Source organism: Sapajus apella, unplaced genomic scaffold, assembly GCF_009761245.1.
Source record: "Sapajus apella isolate SASKATOON/1434 unplaced genomic scaffold, GSC_monkey_1.0 scaffold37, whole genome shotgun sequence".
Classification (NCBI taxonomy): domain Eukaryota; kingdom Metazoa; phylum Chordata; class Mammalia; order Primates; family Cebidae; genus Sapajus; species Sapajus apella.
The window spans coordinates 9160690-9174103 of NW_022436977.1; the positions used below are offsets into that span (position 1 = coordinate 9160690).

Below are 13414 nucleotides of genomic sequence, written 5' to 3' on the forward strand. Positions count from 1 at the left end.
TTACTCCAGCTAATTACGTGTGCACCAAGGAACCCGCAGATAAAATAGAGAGCCAATCAGGAGGTGGGGCAGGCAGGGGAGAGGAGGCCTGGGGAAGACGGCTAGATCAAAACTTTGGGAAGAGGAAGATGTCCTGGCTGATGTGAAACAGGTTGGCAAACTACAGCCTACACATTTTGTTGTAAATAAAGTTTTATTGGAACATAACCCTGCCTGTCTGTCACAGGTATGTGAACCAGAGCATTCCATCTTGAATAGAGGCTTGGTAAAATGAGGCTGAGGCCTACTGGGCTGCATTCCCAGATGGTTAGGCATTCTAAGTCACAGGATGAGACAGGAGGTCACACAAGATACAGGTCATGGCCAGGCACGGTGTGTCACGCCTCTAATCCCAGGACTTTGGCAGGCTGAGGTGGATGGATCCCCTGAGGTTGGGAGTTCAAGACCAGCCTGGCCAACATGGGGAAATGCCATCTCTACTAAAAGTACACACACACAAAAATGACCTAGGCATGGTGGCACCTGCCTATAATCCTAGCTACTCAGGAGGCTGAGGTGGGAGGATTGCTTCAACTCGGGAGGTGGAGGTTGCAGTGAGCCGACATGCGCCACTGCACTCCAGCCTGGGTAACAGAACAAGACCCTGTCTTCAAAAATAAAAAAGCAAAGAGAAATTCAGGTGCAGGTGTAGAGTGCATTAGCACGAGCAGGGGTGCTGTGGTGGTGGAGAAGGTGGTCAGGGAAGGTCTCTCTGTGAAGGTGATAGACATGAGGGCTGAGCCCAGGGACTCCTGGGGAGAGCAGCACGGGAGGGCTCTAGGTGTTGGTGCCATTTGTGGTCCTTTTGTTTTGTTTTGCTTCATTTTGTTTTTGAGACAAAGTCTTGCTCTGTCACCCAGGCTAGAGTGAAGTGGCACAATCTCGGCTCACTGTGATCTCCACTACCCGGGTTCAGGCCACCTCAGCCTCCCAAAGAGCTGGGATGACAGGTTTGAGTCACTGCACCTGGCCTCTGCATCAACGCGTTTAAACTCTCCTGACCGCTGTGCTTTAGGAAGAGTGTTCTGACAGCCATCGGAAATAAATGACAGAATGGCAGGACAAGGATCACGTCAGTGACAGGGTGGCTGTGGACATCTGCTGGCCAGCAGCAGGGAAGCCAGTCAGACCCCAGATTCTACCTCTGCAGCCTGCCTGCACATGAATTCTCCTCCCTACATCAGTAGAAGCCTGGAACTCTCAGAAAAGCAGACCTCATCAGCTGCTGCCACCTTCACCAGAATGATGTGATTAATTCATTCATGCAGAAGACAGCAGGAACCCCGAGAGAACAGGATCCAGAATGTGTGAGTTTTGATGGACAGGGTGGTAGGATCTAGGAGGCTCCACCTACCTCACCTCCTGACCCCCACACTCCTTTCCCAGTCATGCTTGGCATAGAGACTAGAGTGACATCAACAGAAGGGTAGATGCTTGGAAGGACACCAGCGACACGGAGAAGAGGAGGCCGGAGGTCCACAAAGCGCCCAGCTCCTGGCCTCAGATGCCCAGGACTCTGTCCAGAAAGGCTCCCTCCCAGCCATGGAACTTGATGGTCCTTGAGTTCCTGAGGATGGAGCTGATGGGCCGGGCCCGAAAGTCCTTCTGCCTCATTTGCCCTCCTGGGATTGGAGGGAAGAGAGAGATGAAGACACGGCCGGTCCAGAATTCTCCTCTGCACCCTGACAGTCACCCTGCAGCAAATCCCACTGATCTCACCAAGTGCGTCCCAAAGCTGTCTTCCTCTTCGCATCTCTGACCCTCAGTCCTGATCCATCCACCATCATTCTGTGCCTGGACTCCTGCAGGAGCTGACCCAGGACCACCGCCCCGGGGAGGCAGCTTCTGATGCCCGGAGAACAGAGGCTGCCCCTGAGCCCACCTGGGGATGGCGCCATCAGGAAGGCTACCTGGAGGTGGTAATGCCTGAGTTACATCTTTTTTTCTTCCTTTTACATTTTTGGTTGAGTTGGGGAGGAGTCTCACTATGTTGCCAGGCTGGCCTCAAGCTCTTGGGCTCAAGTGATCCTCTGCCCCTGGCCTCCTAAAGTGCTGGGATTACAGGTGTGAGCCACCATGCCTGGCCATGGGTTTTCTTGAACCAAAGCATATTTCTTGTCATGTTTAACAGAATTGTGCCCCAGCCCTGTACTTTCCTTGATTCATCCTCCTTTGAATAGCGAACCTCTCAAAAGCTGTAACGAACATGGAAGAGCCGCTGGCTGGGTGGGCTGGGTGGTGGCAGGGGGGCTGGGGTTCCAGCAGTTGGCATCCCCTTTCCCAGGACGTACACATGGCCTCATGTACCTGTCCTTTTTTCTCCTAGGTCAGCTCGTTGACACTGTCTGGGTGAACAAAGGAGACCAGATCTTGTTTTCATCCATGTTCGAAGCCAATATCACCATCCACAACATTGCTGTCAGTGTGTGTCCGAGCCACCAGTAGCCTAGAGATATTTAGACCTGGTTTATTAACCATACACCTGCCAGACCCAACCCAGCCAAAACATGAAATCGACTGGGTGCAGTGACCCACACTGTAATCTCAGCACTTTGGGAGGCCAAGGTGGGTGGATCTCCTGAGGTCAGCAGTTTGAGACCAGCCTGGCCATCATGGTAAAACCCCATCTCTACTAAAAATATAGAAATGAGCCGGGTGTGGTGGTGCACACCTGTAATCCCAGCTGCTATGGAGGCTGAGGTGGGAGAATCACTTCAACACAGGAGGCGGAGGTTGCAGTGAGCCGAGATTGAACCACTGTACTCCAGCCTGGGCAGAGAGCGAGACTCCATCTCAAAAAACAACAGTACAACAACAAAGACACAAAATCAAACACCCCTGTCCTTTTTTTTTTTTTAAGAGATAGATAGGGACTTTCTGTGTTGTCCAGGCTACAGTGCAGCGGTACAATGACAGCTCACTGCAGCCTCGTACTCCCAGGCTCAAGCAGTCCTCCCACCTCAGCCTCCTGAGTAGCTGGGATTACAAGTGCATGCTACCATGCCCAACTAATATTTGTGTATGTGTGGGTGGAGATGGGGTCTCACCATGTTGGCCAGGCTGGCCTCAAGCTCTGGGTTTCAAGTGATCCTCCCATCTCAGCCTTCCAAAGTGCTGGGATTACAGGTATGAGCCTCTGTTCCTGGCCAAAACCTAATTACACATTCATGAATGACCGAGGGCATGAGCTTCTGTGTCCTTTAACAATGAAGTGGATGATTCCTTGGGTATAACTTTGCTGGGGATGCTGTAACAAAGTGCCACAAATTTGACTTAGAACAAGACAAATTTGTTGTCTCAGGCCAGATGCCTTGGCTCATGTCTGTAATCCCTGTACTTTGGGAGCATGAGAGGATCTCTTGAGGTCAGGAGTTCAAGACCAGCCAGGCCAATAGGATGAAACCCTGTCTCTACTGAAAATATACAAGGCCGGGAGTGGTGGCTCACACCTGTAATTCTAGCACTTTGGGAGGCTGAGGTAGGCAAATCATGAGGTCAGGAGTTCAAGACCAGCGTGGCCAACATGGTGAAACCCTGTCTCTACTAAAAATACAGAAATTAGCTGGGCGTGGTGATGCACGTCTATAATCCTAGCTACTCAGGAGAATGAGGCAGGAGAACTGCTTGAACCCAGGAGGTGGAAGTTGCAGTAAGCTGAGATCGTACCACTTTACTCCAGACTGGGGGACAGAGCAAGAATACATCTCAGAAAAAAAAAAAAAATCTAGGCATGGTTGCATGTGCCTGTGTTCCCAAGCTACTCAGGAGGCTGAGGGGGGAGGATTGCTTGAGCCAGGGAGAATGAGGCTGCAGTGAGCTGAGATCATGCCACTGCACTCCAGCCTGGGTGACAGAGCTAGACTCTGTCTCAATAAATCAATAAATAAAATAAAAAGTTGTTGTCTCCCAGTTGGGAGGCCGGAAGTGTAAAGTCAGGTGTCTGCAGGCCGGGCTCTCTCTGGAAGCTCTGGGGAAAAATCTGTCCCAGCCTCTCTCCTGCTCAGGCATCCGTTGGATTATAGTGGCCATTGTCCTTCTATGCATGTCTGTCTCTGTGTGCAAATTTACCTTTGGGCAGGCACAGTGGCTCACACCTATCATCCCAGCACTTTGGGAGGCCGAGGCAGGATTGCTTGAGCCTGCAAGTTCAAGACCAGCCTGGGAAACATAGTGAGATATCATCTCTACATAAAATACAGAAGGTTAGCTGGGCATGGTGGAACACACCTGTAGTCCCAGCTACTCAGGAGGCTGAGGTGGGACGATCACTTGAACCCAGGAGTTTGAGGCTGCATTGAGCTATGATCACACCACCACACTCCAGCCTGGGTAACAGAACAAGACTGTCTCAAGAAAAAAATATTTTATTCTTTCTTTTTCTTTTACTGGTAATAAATTTCCCTTTTAGTAAGAACACCAGTTATATGGGATCAGGGCCCCACCTTCATGACACATTTTAACTTGATGACCTCTGTAATGACCTGGTCTCCAGATAAGGTCATGCCTGGAATCCCAGCACTGTGGAAGGCTGAGGTGGGAGGATCACTTGAGGCCAGGAGTTCAAGACCAGCCTGGGCAACACAGTGAAACTTCACGTCTACAAAAACAATTAAAAAAAATTAACTGGGTATAGGGGTGTGCACCTGTAATCCCAGCTCCTTGGGAGGCAGGCGCACAGAGCAAGCCCAGGATGTCAAGGCTGCAGTCATCTGTGATTGTGCCACTGCACACCAGCTGGACAACAGCAAGACTAGTCTGTCTCAAGAGAAGAAAAAAAAAAAAAAAAGGTTTGCTGATCCTATGTGGGGTAATTTTTGAAAACTTTAACTCTGTTTTTTTTTTCATATTGCTTAGCTTTTCCACATGAACTCTGTGATTATAACCAGAAAATCTCAGTCACATTACTTTTTTGTTTTTTTGAGATGGAGTTCTGATCTTGTTGCCCAGGCTGGAGTGCAGTGGCATGATCTCTGCTCACTGCATCCTCTGCCTCCTGGGTTAAGTGATTCTCCTGTCTCAGCCTCCTGAGTAGCTGGGACTACAGACGCATGCCACCATGCCTCATTCATTTTTATATTTTTAGTAGAGAGGGGGATTCACCTTGTTGGTCAGGCTGGTCTCGAACTCCTGGCTTCAAGTGATCAGCCCGCCTCAGCCTCTCAAAGTTCTGGAATTGCAGGCAACAGCCACAGAACCCGGCCATACTTACCTTTTTGTCCGCAGAAGTAACTAGCATTTCAATTTTTGTTTGTCTTGTTTCGTTTTTCTTCGATGAAAACAAACTGGCAGTTATAATTGGGGAGGACAATTTTCATTATGGGAACCTGGGAGTCGTGCCTAGTTCTGTAATCAAAGATGGTAAAAAGAAACTGGGGTTATGGGGTGGGGACGGTGGCACACACACCTGTAATTCCAGCACTTTGGGAGGCTGAGGTGGGTGGATCACGTGAGGTCTGGAGTTTGAGACCAGCCTGGCCAACATGGTGAAACCCCGTCTCTACTGAAAATACAAAAATTAGCCAGGCCTAGTGGTGGGTGCCTGTAATCCCAGTTACTCGTGAGATGGAGTAGGAGAATCGCTTGAGCCTGGGAGGGGGAGTGAGACTCTGTTTCAAAAAAAAAAAAAAAAATTCATCCTGGGATACAAGGCTGGTTCAACAGATAGAAGTATATAAACGTAATTCACCACATAAACAAAACAAAAGACAAAACCACATGATTATCTCCATAGATGCAGAGGCAAAACTCTCAATAAACTAGGTATTGATGGAACGTATCTCAAAATAATAAATGCTATTTACGACAAACCCACAGCCAATATCATACTGAATGGGCAAAAACTGGAAGCATTCCCTTCAAAATCTGGCACTAAACAAGGATGCCCTCTCTCACCACTCCTATTCAATGTAGTATTGGAAATTCTAACCAGAGCAATCAGGCAATAAAAAGAAATAAAGCGTATTCAATTAGGAAAGGGGGAAGTCAAATTGTCTCTATTTGCAGATGACATGATTGTATATTTAGAAGACCCCATCGTCTCAGCCCAAAATCTCCTGAAACTGATAAGCAACTTCAGCAAAGTCTCAGGATACAAAATCAATGTGCAAAAGTCACAAGCATTCCTATACACGAATAACAGACTGAGAGAGAGCCAAATGAAGAATGAATACCATTCACAATTGCTACAAAGGGAATAAAATACCTAGGAATACAACTAACAAGGAATGTAAAGGACCTCTTCAAGGAGAACTACAAACCACTGCTCAACAAAGTAAGAGAGGACACAAACAGATGAGAAACATTCCATGTTCATGGTTAGGAAGAATGAATATTGTGAAAAAGGCCATACTGCCCAAAGTAATCTATAGATTCAATGATATCTCCATCAAGATACCAATGGCCTTCTTCACAGAACTGGAAAAAAAACCACCTTAAACTTCATATGGAACCAAAAGAGAGCCCACATAGCCAACTCACATCTAGGCAAAAAGAACAAAGCTGGAGGCATCATACTACCTGACTTCAAACTACATTCCAAGGCTACAGTAATCAAAACAGCATGGTACTGGTACCAAAACAGAGATATAGACCAGTAGAACAGAATAGAGGCCTCAGAGGCAATGTGACACATCTACAACCATCTGATCTCTGACAAAAACAAACAATGGGAAAAGAATTCTCTGTTTAATGAATGGTGCTGAGAAAACTGGCTAGTCCTGTGCAGAAAGCAGAAACTAGATCCCTTCCTGACACCTGACACTGCAATTAACTCCAGATGGATTAAAGACTTAAACCTAAGACCTAACACCATAAAAACCCTAGAAGAAAACTTAGGTAAAACCATCCAGGACATAGGCATAGGCAAGGACTTCATGACTAAAACACCAAAAGCATTGGCAACAAAGGCCAAAATAGACAAATGGGACCTAATTAAACTCCAGAGCTTCTGCACAGCCAAAGAAACTATCATAAGAATGAATTGGCAACCAACAGAGTGGGAAAAAATTTTTGCAGTTTACCCATCTGACAAAGGGCTAATAACCAGAATTTACAAAGAACTAAAACAGATTTACAAGAAAAAAAACAAACAAGCCCATTCAAAAGTGGGCAAAGGATATGAACAGCTACTTTACAAAAGAAGACATACATGAGGCCAACAAACATATGAAAAAATGCTCATCATCACTGGTCATCAGAGAAATGCAAATCAAAACTACATTGAGATACCATCTCACGCCAGTTAGAATGGCGATCATTAAAAAACCTGGAGACGACAGATGCTGGAGAGGATGTGGAGAATTAGGAACACTTTTACACTGTTGGTGGGAGTGTAAATTAATTCAACCATTGCGGAAGACAGTGTGGTGATTCCTCCAGGACCTAGAAATAGAAATTCCATTTGATCCAGCAATCCCATTACTGGGTATGTATCCAAAGGATTATAAATCTTTCTATTATAAGGACACATGCACACGAATGTTCACTGCAGCACCGTTTACAATAGCAAAGACTTGGAACCAACCCAAATGCCCATGATGGTAGACTGGACAGGGAAAATGTGGCACATATACACCATGGAATACTATGCAGCATAAAAAACGATGACTTTGTGTCCTTTGTAGGGACATGGATGAACTTGGAAACCATCATTCTCAGCAAACTGACACAGGAACAGGAAATCAAACACCAAATGTCCTCACTCATAGGTATTGTGTTGAAAAATGAGAACACATGGACACAGGGAGGGGAGCATCACAGTCTGGGGTCTCTGAGGGGGAACTAGGGGAGAGACAGCAGGGGGTGGGGAGTTGGGGAGGGATAACATGGGGAGAAATGTCAGATATAGGTGATGGGGAGGAAGGCAGCAAACCACATTGCCACGTATGTACCTATCCAACAATCTTGCATGTTCTTCACATGTACCCCAAAACCTAAAATGCAATATATATATATATATATAAATTATATAAATTATATATTTTATATAAATATAAAATTATATAAATATGTATTTTATATAAATATAAAATTATATATATATAGAAATGTATATGGAAAGTTCCCTTTCCACCTCTTTCTCCCAAACAAAAACAAAAAGAAAGAAAAAGAAAAATTGGTGTTATTAATCAGTTGGTAAGGAATAATGGTCTTGTTCACAAACTTCGGATTTTTCTTTTGCAGGCTAGAAATCACTCCAGTTAGTAAAATAATAACAGTAACAACAACGGCCAAAAGGGAAGAGTACTTAAAATGCATGAGGTGCTGGTCTAGGCACATTCGTGGGTAACATTATTTAGCCTTGAGCATGATCTTAGGAGAACATCCTCATATGATTCCTATATGATAGGTGGAAAAACTGAGGCACAGAGACCTACGTCGTCTGTCCAGACTCAAAGTGGTATTAAGTTGTGGTGCAGGTGTCACCTGACATTGTCTTGTGCACTATGCCTATCTAATTATTATTATTTTTGAGACAGAGTTTTCTTCTCATTGTCCATGCTGGAGTGCAACCTCGGCTCACTGCAACCTCCGCTTCCCAGGTTGAAGCAATTCTCCTTCCTCAGCCTCACAAGTAGCTGGAATTACAGGCACGTGCCACCATGCTTGGCTAATTTTGTATTTTTAGTAGAGACGGGGTTTCTGCATGTTGGTCAGGCTGGTCTTGAACTCCTGACCTCAGGTGATCCATTCACCTTGGCCTCCCAAACTGATGAGATTACAGGCATAAGCCACCACACCGGATTTTGTTTTGTTTTTGTTTCTTTGTTTTTTGAGATGGAGTCTGGCTCTGTCTCCCAGGCTGGAGTGCAGTGGAATGATCTAGGCTCACTACAACCTCCACCTCCCAGGTTCAAGCAATTCTCCCGCCTCAGCTTCCCGAATAGCTGAGATTGAAGGCATGTGCCACCACACTGGGCTAATTTTTGTAGTTTTAGTGGAGTCAGGGTTTCACCATGTTGGCCAGGCTGGTCTTCAACTCCTGACCTCAGGTGATCCACCTGCCTCAGCCTCCCAAAGTGCTGGGATTACAGGCATGAGCCACCTCACCTGGCCACTATGCCTATCTCACTGTGTTTCTAAAAGGAGAGGGAAAAGAAATAATTGTATTTCCATGCTCACTGTAACTCCATGAAGGAGATAATATCATTTACCTTTTACAAATGTGAAAACAAAAGCTCTAGCTTTTGGTTTCTGAGATAGTGTCTCACTTTGAAGCCCAAGTTTGAGTGCAGTGGCATGATCTTGGCTTACTGCAGTCTTGACCTCCGGGACTCAAGTGATCCTCCCACTTTAGCCTCCTGAGTAGCTGGGACTACAAGGGGACACTGCCACACCTGGAAAATTGTTTGAAATTTTTTGTAGAGATGGGTCTTGCTATGTTGCCCAGGCTGCTCTCAAACTCCTGGGCTCAAGCAATCCTCCCACATAGACCTCCCAGACTGCTGGGATTACAGGCATGGTCGCTCCAGCTTTTTTTTTTCCCCAAGGCCACATTAAGTTGTTAGCGGCTGAGTCAAGAGAGTCCTGGGGTCTGCTGACACCTACTTCAGTGTTTTTCCAGCTAGACTACAGCCACTGTCATTCCTGGAAATTGTCTAATCGTGGACTGAGATGGATTATTTGGGTGTGTAGCACAAACAGAGGAACATCTCTTAGGAGACTGAACCCTGATGTTCTGATGGGGCCAGCATGTATTCTGGGGAAAGGGTCCATACCTCCCATCCATGACCAGTGAATAGGAATTAGGTACCAGGCATGGTGGCTCACGCCTAGAATCCCAGCACTTTGGGAGGTTGAGGTGGGTGGATCACTAGGTCAGTTCAAGACCAGCCTGGCCAATATGGCGAAGCCCCATCTCTACTAAAAATACAAAAATTAGCTGGGTGTGGTGGCAGATGCCTATAATTCCTACTCCTACCTACTCAGAGTGCTGAGGTAGGAGAATTGCATTAACCTAGGAGGCGGAGTTTGCAATGAGCTGAGATCATGCCACTGTACTCCAGCCTGGGCGACAGAGTGAGACTTCATCTCAAAAAAGAAAAAAAAGTTGGGTGTGGTGGTGTGTGGTCTCACCTACTCAGGAGGCTGAGGTGTGAGGATCACTTGAGCCCAGGAATTTGAGGCTTCAGGGAGCTATGGTGGAGTCACTGCACTTCATCCTGGGTGACAAAATGAGACACCTATTTCTAAAAAACTAATTTAAAAAATTAACAAAATAAGAGAGACAATAGGATAGTATTCATCACCAATAAGAGATCAATCACATCACCCACTGAATCTTGCCAACATGATCAAACTCTAATCTAATGGGGTGAGCATGAATCCAGCTGCAAATATGCCACAAATACAAAAGACAGAAAATGTGTTCACCTGCACCAGGGAAATCCAGACTTTGAGAAATGCTACAGGCCCAACAGTGTGGAGTGTTCCAAAATCCATAGAAAGGAAAAGGGATAGGCCAGGCAAGGTGGCTCAGGCCTGTAATCCCAGCACATTGGGAGGCCAAGGTGGGCAGATCACAAGGTCAGGAGTTTGAGACCGGCCTGACCAACATGGAGAAACCCCATCTCTACCAAAAATACAAAAATCAGCCAGGTGTGGTAGCACATGCCTGTAATTCCAGCTATTCAGGAGGCTGAAGCAAGAGAATCACTTGAACCTGGGAGTCGGAGGTTGCAGTGGACTAAGATTGTGCCATTGCACTCTGGCCTGGGTGACAGAGCAAGACTGTCTTAAAAAAAAAAAGCAAAAAAAAAAAAAAAAAAAAAAAAAAGGGATAGAGGAGAAACTTGTAGATTGTGTCTTTTTTTAAATTTTAGTTTTTGGCCGGGCACGGTTGTTCACAGCTGTGATCACAATCTTCGCACTTTGAGAGACTGAGGTGGGCAGATCACCTGAGGTCAGGAGTTTAAGGACAGCCAGGCGAACATGGTGAAACCCCAGCTCTATTAAAAGTACAAAAATTAGCTGGGCATGGTCCCATGTGCCTGTAATTTCAGCTACTTGGGAGGATGAGGCAGAAGAACGGTTTGAACCCAGGAGGCGAAGGTTGCAGTGAGCTGAGATCACACCACTGCACTGCAGCCTGAGTGGAGTTAAAAAAAAAAAAAAAAGAAAATTAGGTTTTGTAGAGACAGGAGTCTCCCTGTGTTGTCCAGGTTGGTCTCAAACCTCTGAACTTAAATGATCCTATCGCATCAGGATTACAGGTGTGAGCACTCACCCAGCCAACCAACTTGGAGATTGAAAGAGGCTTAAAAGACATAACAATGCTGGGGAACAGTTATGGACTAGAGATGCATACTAGGGTGGCTCTACTCTAAAGAAACTGAAAGAGGCCAGGTGTGGTGGCTCACACCTGTAACACCAAACACTTTGGGAGACTGAGAAGGGAGGATCGCTTGTGCCCAGGAGTTTGGGATCAGCCTGGCAACATAGTAAGACCCTGTCTCTACAGGGAAAAAAAAAAAAAGTTTTTTTAATTAGCCAGGAATGGTGTTGCACGCCTATAGTCCTGGCTACTCAGGAGGCTGAGAGGAGATGATCACCTGAGCCCAAGAGGTCAAGGCTGCAGCAAGCCACGATCACACCACTGCACTCCAGCCTGGGAGACAGCAAGAACCTGCCTCAAAAAAAAGAGAAACAGAAAGAAGCAATTACTGTGAATGTCAGGGTTGGGAAATACTTCTGGAGAGAAGGGAGGGGCTGGCATTGTGCCCATCTCCAGCCTCTCCTGGAAGTACAGGCTCTAGTGGGGAAGACAGCAGCACAAGTGGAGATTCGGGCTGCAGCACCAGGAAGTTCCCTTCCACCTTCCCACCTCCTTGCCCTCTCCTTTGGGGAACGGGAGCATGATTTTCTTTCTCCTTTGCCTTTCTAACTAGATAGCTTCTGATGGGAGAATTCATATACAGGATGTATGGCATCAACATGAACGGCCAGCTGGAATTGACGGCTTTGTCGATACCCCAGCCAGGCACATCCCTGATTCCTCTGCTAAGTACATCTGGATGTTGCTGCGGTCCAGAATTCTCAGCCACATGCTCGGTGCCCACTCTCAGATTCTGGAAATCCTCTGACATTGCTCCCAAAAGGAGAGACACTCACTCACAATTCTGCATAGAAATTGTCTCTATGTGTCTTTTTTTTTTTTTTTTTGAGACAGAATCACTCTGTTGATCAGACTGTAGTCCAATGGTATGATCTCAACTCACTGCAACTTCCACCTCCCAGGCTCAAGCAGTTCTCCTGCCTCAGCCTCCCAAGTAGCTGGAGTTACAGGTACCTGCAACCATGCCTGGCTAATTTTGTATTTTTAGTGGAGACGGGGTTTCACCATATTGGTCAGGCTGGTCTTGAACTCCTGGTCTCAAGTGATCCGCTCACTTAGGCCTCCTAAAATGCTGGAATTACAGGCATAAACCACCATGCCTGGGCATTTCTGTGTCATCCCCCTAGGCCAGCCTCTGCATGTTTGGGCTTGATGAGGCTATGGCTGTCCAGCTGGCTGCCTGTCATCTTTAGTCTCTGTGTCTCCTTGATCCTTCTCAGCTGCCCATAAATTCATTTTCTTTTCTTTCTTTTGTTTTTTTCTTGAGATGGAGTTTTGCTCTGTCACCCAGGCTGGAGTGCAGTGGCGTGATCTCGGCTCATTGCAACCTCTGTCTCCCATGTTCGAGCAATTTTCCTGCCTCAGCCTCCCAAGCAGCTGGGACTTGGACATGTGCCACCATGCCTGGCTAATTTTTGTATTTTTAGTAAGATAAGGTTTCATCATGTGGTCAGGCTGGTTTCAAACTCATGACCTCAGGTGATCCAACCACCTCGACCTCCCAAAGTGCTAGGATTACATGCATAAGCCCCAGTGTCCAGCCTCAGTTTTTAAACTCAGCCTGAGTGGTCTTCTCTTGCTAGGAGCTAAGAGCTCTGACCCCTATGGCCTCCTCCCACCCAGCAGGAAGTGTTTGGATGTCTCTGGATCTAAAATCCAAGTGTCTAAGCCTACCAGTAGTTGCAAGTGTAGATGGTCACACAATTTTTTGACTTTACAATGACACAAAAACGATCACATTCAGTAGAAACTGTGCTCTGCCGGGCGCGGTGGCTCAAGCCTGTAATCCCAGCACTTTGGGTGGATCACGAGGTCAAGAGATCGAGACCATCCTGGTCAACATGGTGAAACCCCGTCTCTACTAAAAATACAAAAATTAGCTGGGCATGGTGGCGCACGCCTGTAGTCCCAGCTACTCGGGAGGCTGAGGCAGGAGAATTGCTTGAACCCAGGAGACGGAGGTTGTGGTGAGCCGAGATCGCGCCATTGCACTCCAGCCTGGGTAACAAGAGCGAAACTCCATCTCAAAAAAAAAAAAAAAAA

General features: G+C 46.6%; 1 long non-coding RNA gene across 1 annotated transcript; it reads left to right on the plus strand.

Annotated features, from left to right (window-relative positions):
• The first annotated feature begins 1242 nt into the window (after positions 1 to 1242).
• On the plus strand, positions 1243 to 2680 carry LOC116564330. The gene is made up of 2 exons (XR_004274846.1): positions 1243 to 1955; positions 2366 to 2680. It is a non-coding gene; the product is annotated as an uncharacterized LOC116564330 (long non-coding RNA).
• The last annotated feature ends 10734 nt before the right edge of the window (positions 2681 to 13414 follow it).